Source organism: Lontra canadensis, unplaced genomic scaffold (genome assembly GCF_010015895.1).
Source record: "Lontra canadensis isolate GAN:19392208 unplaced genomic scaffold, GSC_riverotter_1.0 scaffold86, whole genome shotgun sequence".
NCBI classification, from domain to species: domain Eukaryota; kingdom Metazoa; phylum Chordata; class Mammalia; order Carnivora; family Mustelidae; genus Lontra; species Lontra canadensis.
The window spans coordinates 6,517,933-6,526,120 of NW_022631080.1; positions in this window are offsets into that span (position 1 = coordinate 6,517,933).

The following is an 8,188-nucleotide window of genomic DNA, read 5'->3' on the forward strand; positions in this document are numbered from 1 at the left end:
ATTATATGTTCATAATATAAAAATAAATAAAATATAAAAATACATAAATATGCCATTTTTAAGAACTTGTTTTTAAATGTCTTAGACAATTATTGTATACATAATGTGGCAAAAATATTGGTAAGTGTTTAATGACTATGTGGGAACACATCAAGCCCCCTCCCTACCTTGCTGCCATCACATTTCTTGTGGCTACAGTTAGAGATATTTTTGTGTACTTGCCCTTTTAAAACTCTACTTAGAGCACTCCTTAGAATAGACTTTCTATCTCCTCGTCATCAGGATCATTAACAGATATGGTGTCAGCATTTCCCTGTTGTTCTGTTGATATTTCCATTCTCCTTGAAACATAAACATCTTACAATACTGTCTTATTAACTACATTCACCATGCTATTCATTATATCCATGACTGATTTATTTTAAAACTGGAAGTTTGTACATTTTGAACCCCTTCACCCATTTTGCCCATCCCCTGATCCCCACCTCTGCTCTGGCAATCACCACTCTGTTCTCTGTATCTATGAGCTTGAGGTATTTTTGCTTAAGATTCCACGTGTAAGTGACACCATACGGTATTTGTCTTTTTCTGACTTATTTCGCTAGCCTAATGCCCTCAAGGTCCATTCATATTGTCACAAATGGCAAAGTTTCCTTCTTTCTATGACTGAGTAATATTCTGTTGTGTGTGTATGTAAAATAACATTTTCTTTATCTATTCATCCAGCAATGGACACTTGGGTTTCTTCCATATCCTTGCTACTGTAAATAATGCTACAAAGAATATGTGAATGTAAATATATTTTTAAGATTTTATTTACTTATTTGAAAGAGAGAGAGAGAGAGAGAACAAGTAGGCAGAGAGGCAGGTGGGGGGGTGCGGGAAGCAGGCCTCCCATTGAGCAGGGAGCCCAATGAGGGGCTCAATCCCAGGACTCTGAAATCACGACCTGAGCCAAAGGCAGAGGCCCAACCCACTGAGCCACCCAGGCGCCCCTGAATGTAAATATCTTTACCACTTATTGTCTTCCCTCTCTTTGGATAAATACCCAGAAGTGGGATTGCAGGATCATATGGTAGTTCTGTTTTTCTTGTTGTTTTTTTTTTTTTAAGAAATTTGCATTAGTTTACATTCTCACCAAAAGTGCACAAAGGTTCCCTTTTCTCCACATCCTCTCCAAAACTTGTTTTACTTGTTTTGTTTTTTGTTTTTTGTTTTTTTTTTTTTTTTTGATCACAGTCATTCTGACAGGTGTGAGGTGACATCTCACTGTGGTTTCGATTTGCATTTCCCTGATGATGGGTGATGCCAACCGTCTTCTCACATGTCTGTTGGCCATCTGGATTTCTTCTTCGGAAAAATGTCTGTTCAGATCCTCTAGCTATTTTTTTTTAAAGCAGCTGATTTTATTTTTATTTATTTAAGATTTTATTTCATTTTAAAAATTTTAAGTAGCCTCCACACCCAACATGGGGCTTGAACTCAAAGCCCCAAGATCAAGAGTCACGTGCTCCACTGACTGAGCCAGCCAGGCACCCCAGATCCTCTGCCCATTTTTAAATAGGACTGTATTTTTGTTTTTTAGTTATATGAATTCTTTATATATCTTGGATATTAGTCCCTTGTGAAATGTGATTTGTAAATATATTCTTCCATTTAGTAGGTTGTCTTTTCATTTTGTTGATGGTCTCCTTTGCTGTACAGAAGCTTTGTAGTTTGAAGTAGTCCCACTTGCCTATTTTTTCTTTTGCTGCCTTTGCCTTTGGTATCAAATCCAAAAATTCATCACCAAGTCTAAAGTCAAGGAGGAGCTTACTCTCTATGTTTTCTAGGAGTTTTAGGGCTTCAGGTCTTATGTTCAAGTCTCTAATTTATTTTGAGTTGATTTTTGTGTATGGTGTAAGAAAGTGGCCCCATTTCATTCTTTTGCCTGTAGCTGTCCAGTTTTCCCCACACCGTTTGTTGGAGAAACTGTATTTTTCCCATTGCATAGTCTTGCCTCCTTTGTCATAGACTATTAGCCCACATAATCATGGGTTTCTTTCTGGGATCTCTATTCTATTCTATTGTTCTATGTGTCTATTTTTGTGCCAGTACCATACTGTTTTAATTACTACAGTTTTGTGGGATATCTTGAAATCTGGGATTGTGATGACTCTAGTTTTGTTCTTCTTTTTCAAGATTGGTTTGGCTCTTCAGGGTCTTTCGTGGTTTCACACAAATTTTAGGATTATTTGTTCCAGTTCTGTGAAAAATGCTATAGATATTTTGATAGGGATTGCATCAAATCTATAGATCGCTTTGGGTAGTACAGACACTTTAATAATATTTGTTCTTCCAACCCATGAGCATGGAATACCCTTTCATTTGTATCATCTTCAGTTTTTTACATCAGTGTTTTAATTTTCAGACTACAGGTCTTTCACTCCTTGGTTAAGTTTATTCATAGGTATTTTACTGTTTTTTGTGCAATTGTATATGCTTTTGTTATTTTTTGTTTGTTTGACAGAGAAAGAGCAAGCGGGGCAGGAGGGGCAGAGGTTGAAGAGAATTTTAAGCAGACGCCATGCTGAGTGTGAACCTGATGTGGGGCTTGATCTCAGGACCTTGGGATCATGATCTGGGGCATGGTATATTCCTTCTATCCCTACTTGCTCAAGGGTTTTTATCAAGAAGGGATGTCATATTTTATCAAATGCTTTTTCTACATTTATTGAGAGGATCATATGGTTCTTATTCTTTCTTTTATTGATGTGGTGTATCATGTTGATCGATTTGCAGATGTTGAATCACCCTTGCATCCCAGGAATAAATCTCACTTGGTCGTGGTGAATAATCCCTTTAATGTACTGTTGGATCCTATTAGCCAGTATCTTAGCGAGAATTTTTACATACACATTCATCAGGGATGCCAGTCTGTAATTCCCCTTTTCAGTAGGGTATTCGTCTGGTTTTGGGATCAAGGTAATGCTGGCCTCATAGAATGACTTTGGAAGTTTTCCTTCCATTTCAACTTTTTTGAACAGTTTCAGAAGAATAGGTATTAATTCTTCTTTAAATGTTTGGTAGAATTCCTCTTGAAAGCCATCGGGTCCTGAACTCTTGTTTGTTGGGAGATTTTTGATTACTTATTCTAATCCTTTGCTGGTTATGGGTCTGTTCAAATTTTTTATTTCTTCATGTTTCAGTTTTGGTAGTTTATATATTTCTAGGAATGCATCCATTTCTTCCAGATTGCTCAATTTGTTGGCATATAATAGTTCATAATAATTACTTATAATTGCATATCTTCAGTGTTGGTTGTGGTCTCTCCTCTTTCATTCATGATTTTATTAATTTGGGTCCTTTCTCTTTTCTTTTTGATAAGTCTGGCTAGGGGTTTATCAACCTTGCTAATTCAAAGAACCAACTCCTAGTTTCACTGATCTGTTCTACTTTTTTTTTTTTATTTCTAGATCATCGATTTCTGCTCTAATCTTTATTATTTCACTTCTCTTGCTAGTTTTAGGCTTTATCTGCTGTTCATTTTCCATTTAGGTGTAAGGTTAGGTTGTGTATTTGAGACGTTTCTTGCTTCTTGAGGTAGGCCTGTATTGCAACATACTTCCCTCTTAGGACTGCTTTTGCTGTATCCAAAGGTTTTATACTGTTGTGTTTTCATTTTCATTTCATTCCATGTATTTTTAAAAATTTCTTCTTTCATTTTCCAGTTAACCCATTTATTCTTTAGTGGGATGTTCTTTAACCTCCATGTATTTGTGGTCTTTCCAAATATTTTCTTATGGTCGACTTCAAGTTTCATAGTGTGTGGTCTGAAATATGCATGATATGATCTCAATCTTTTTGTACTCAGGGATGATTTGTGACCCAGTATGTGTTCTATTCTGGAGAATATTCCATGTACACTCAAAAAAAAATGTGAATTCTGCTGCTTTAGGATGAAATGCTCTGAATATATTTGTTAAGTCCATCCAGTCAGTATGTCATTCAAAGCTATTGTTCCTTTGTTGATTTTCTGCTTAGATGATCTGTCCATTGCTCTAAGTGTGGGGTTAAAGTCCCCTACTATTATTATGTTCTTATCAATGAGTTTCTTTATGTTTATTATTAATTTATTTATTATTAATTGATATTTGTGTGCTTCCAAGTTGGGGGCATAAATATTCACAATTGTTCAATCTTCTTGATGGGTAGACCTCTTAAGTATGATATAGTGTGCTTCTTCCTGTCTTGTTGCAGTCTTTGTTTTAAAATCTAGTTTGTCTGAATATGCGTGGTTTCTCTGGCTTTCTTCTGACATCTATTAGCATGATAGATGGTTTGCCATCCTCTCTCTTTCAGTCTGCAGATGTCATTAGGTCTAAAATGGGTCTCTTGTAGGCCACATATAGATGGATCTTGTTTTTCTTTAAGATTTTTTATTTATTCATTTGAGAGAGAAAGAGAACACGAGAAGGGGAGAGAGGCAGAGGAGAAAGCAGACTCTCCACTGAGCAGGGAGCCCGATGTGGGGCTCGATCCCAGGAACCTGGGATTATGACCCAAGCCGAAGGCAGATGCCCAACCATCTGAGCCACCCAGGCGCCCCGGATCTTTTTTTTTTTTAAATCCATTCTGATATCTTATGTCTTTTGATTGAAGCATTTAGTCCATTTACATTCAGAACAATTATTGAAAGAAATGAATTTAGTGCCATTGTGTTACCTGTAGAGTTGGTGTTTCTGTTGATGTTCTCTGGTCCTTTCTAGTCTTTCTTGCTTTTGGACTTTTTTTCCCCTCCCCTCAAAGAATCCCATTTTAACATTTCTTGTAGGGCTGATTTCGTGGTCACAAACTCCTTTAGTTTTTGTTCATCTGGGAAACTCTTTATCTCTCCTTCTATTCTGAATGACAGGCTTGTTGAATAGAATAGTCTTGGCTACATATTTTTCCCACTTAGCACATTGAATATTTCCTGTCATTCCTTTCTGGACTGCCAAGTTTTGGTGGACAAATCTGCTGCAAACCTGATCTGTCTTCCCTTGTAGGTAAAGGACTTTTTTTCCCCTTGCCACTTTCAGGATTCTTCCCATATCTGTGTATTTTATAAATTTGACTATGATGTGCTTAGGTGATGGTCAGCTTGTGTTGACTTTACTGGGAGTTCTTTGTGCTTCTTAGATTTTGATGACTGTGTCCTTTCCCAGATTAGGGAAGTTTGCAGTTATTATTTGTTCAAATAAAACTTCTGCCCCCTTTTCTGTCTGTCTTCTGGGACTCCTATGATACAAATGTTATTATATTTTAATAAGTCACTGAGTTCCCACAGTCTACCTTCATGTTGCATTACTTTTCTTTCCCTCTTCTTTTCAGCTTCATTATTTTCCATAATTTTAGCTTCTATATCTGATTCCTCTACTTTGTCGATTCTCATTTTCAGGGAATCCCCTTGGGATTGCATCTCAGTTATAGGATTTTTAATTTTGATCTAACTAGATTTTAGGACTTTTATCTCTGCAGTAAGGGATTCTCTACTGTCTTCAGTGCTTTTTTCAAGTCCAGCTAGTATCTTTAAAATTGGTGTTTTAAATTCTAGTTTGGACATCTTATTTATATCTCTGTTGATTCAATCCCTGGCCATGAGTACTACTTCTTATTCTATCTTTTGGGGTGAATTTTTTCATCTCTTCATTTTGTCCAGAAAGAAAAAAAAAAAAGAAAGAAAAAGAAAAACAAAACAAGAAAACCCAAAAATCCAAAACAAACTAGACCCTGGGTATATTTTGTTCCGCTTGTTAAAAGAATCTAGGGGCACCTGGGTGGCTCAGTGGGTTAAAGCCTTCAGCTCAGGTCATGATCCCAGGGTCCTGAGATCGAGCCCCGCACCAGACTCTCTGCTCAGCGGGGAGCCTGCTTCCCCCTCCCCTCTCTCTCTGCCTGCCTCTCTGCCTACTTGTGATCTATCAAATAAATAAATAAAATCTTAAAAAAAAGAATCTAGATCCCAAAATAAAATAAAAGTAAACAAAAATAAAAATATATATTTATATATATTTTAAAAATTGATAAAAAATTTTAAAAGGAATTGGAAAAAAAGTAAAAGTAAGCAGGAAGATAGATCTTATTTTTCCCCTAGAGCTGAAGCTTTGTAGTGCTCTATGATCAGTTAACTTGGTGCGAAGGAGTTGTTGGTACTGGGCTTCTGGGAGAGAAGCCTGCTACACTGGTTCTCAGGCTGACTTGTTTCAATGGAAATGTGCCTCCAGGGCTCAGGAGGGTGAGCCTTGCTGTGAATGGCTTAGGCCTCCACTAGGTTTTTGCTCCCCAAAGGTTTTCAGCGCTGATGGGCAGGATGAATATGGTGCCCCACCCCCTCTAGCCCCACAGCTGAAAGTTTGCACTCCCCACTCTTCAGTGAGCCCTCACAGAAGAGCAATCAATCACTCTTGTATCCTTGGTTTCCATCAGTACCTTGCATTTGCTCTGCCTGTGTCCAGCTTCTTTATCTCAGGTGCACAACTGAGTTTCAAAACTCCAAATTTTAGGGACTCTTGAGGTGTGGATCTCACTGTTTTTCTGAGGGAGGGTCTCACCACACTTTTGCTGCCAGGTGCATCCCAGGAAAGCAGAGGCATGACCGTGCAGCTGTCCACAGTTTATGGCAAAATAGAGCAGAAAGCCGGCACCAGGACCTGCTGCTCTCAGCTGGCTTCCATGCCCCCATGCCTGGGAACAGGGAAGCACTTAGGTGCCACCCATTCTTCTTGTGACCCAGGGGATCCAGAGACCACTTGGGATTCTTTCCCAGTTTGCCACCAGAGCACCTTTAAGCCAGGCACAACCCCCATGGTAAACAGATTTCTAAAAGTTCAGATTTTGTGCTCTGCTATTTCTAATACTTTGCAGCAGCTGCCATAAGCAGTCTCCCTCCTTGCCACTGTATCCACAACTATATCTCCCCCCACATCAACTCCCTGCATCTCCTACCTTCCAAAAGGTGGTTTTTTTCTACTTGTAGACTTGCAGTTTTTGTTCTCTCAGACCTCTGGTTGATTTCTTGGGTGTTCAGAATGATTTGGTAACTATTTACCTGTGTTGGAGGGACAACACAAGCTTAGGGTCCCCCAGTCCTCTACCATCTTAACTCCCCCAAGGCATTAGTTTAGCCAGATTCATAGATTTATGTTAATTTCATGCCCCTGTGGGACATCAGAGATTGCAATCCCAGATCCAGTCCAACTCCCTCTATATGCCTATTTGGATGACCTAACTCCCTTCTCCAACTCCACTTTTTCCAGTTTGGATTCCAAGAGCTTCCTCCACTGATGCTAGATATTTAAATAACATCACTACCTGTAGTGTCTGCAAATAAATTTAATTTGTGAAAAGCACTGGTTGGCTAAATTCAAAAATTGAAAATAAAGTCAATAGCATTGGGATTGGGGGTGATCTTTGCACCATGGTATGGGATAGATTCATCAGCCAATATGAGGGAGAGACTTAGTTACTATATGCAAAAACTAGTTATAATCATTACTACCTACTGACTATATGCCAGTGATTTCGTTAGATGTGTTATATATGTTATCTCCTATGATACCCAGACAGTCCATAAGATAGGATGATATTATCCAGTTTTTTCTCTTTTTAGATTTGAGAGAGAGAGAGAGAGGGAGGGAGAGAGAGAGAATATGAAGCAGACTCTGCACTGAGCACAGAGCCCAATGAGGAGCTCAATCTCACAATCGCAAGACCATGACCTGAGCTGAAACCAAGAGTTAAATGCTTAACTGATTGAGCCACTCAGGTGCCCCTATTATTATCCAGTTTTACAAGTGAGGAAACTAAGACTCAAAGGAGTAACTTGTTCAGGTCTCATAGCTAGTAATTACATCAGGTGACCTTTTTATGATTTCAGTATTTCCCCCATACAAATATTAAAGATTTGAACTACTAGGTCTCATGTCTTTTAGGATTACAGTCTATGTTTGGAAATAACCTAACACAGTTTCCTCACTAGCCTGAGCTTTCTACTAGGGGCAATGTGTAATTACAACATTCAGTGAACATCTATGTGCTAAACTTTGGGGGTGGAGAGGGAGTTGAGGAATAGGGTCTGGTGGAAGGGGACCTCAAACAGAACCATTAGAAAACAAAGCATTCAGGGTATCTGAGTGGCTCAGTCAGTTAAAGCATCCAACTCTTGATT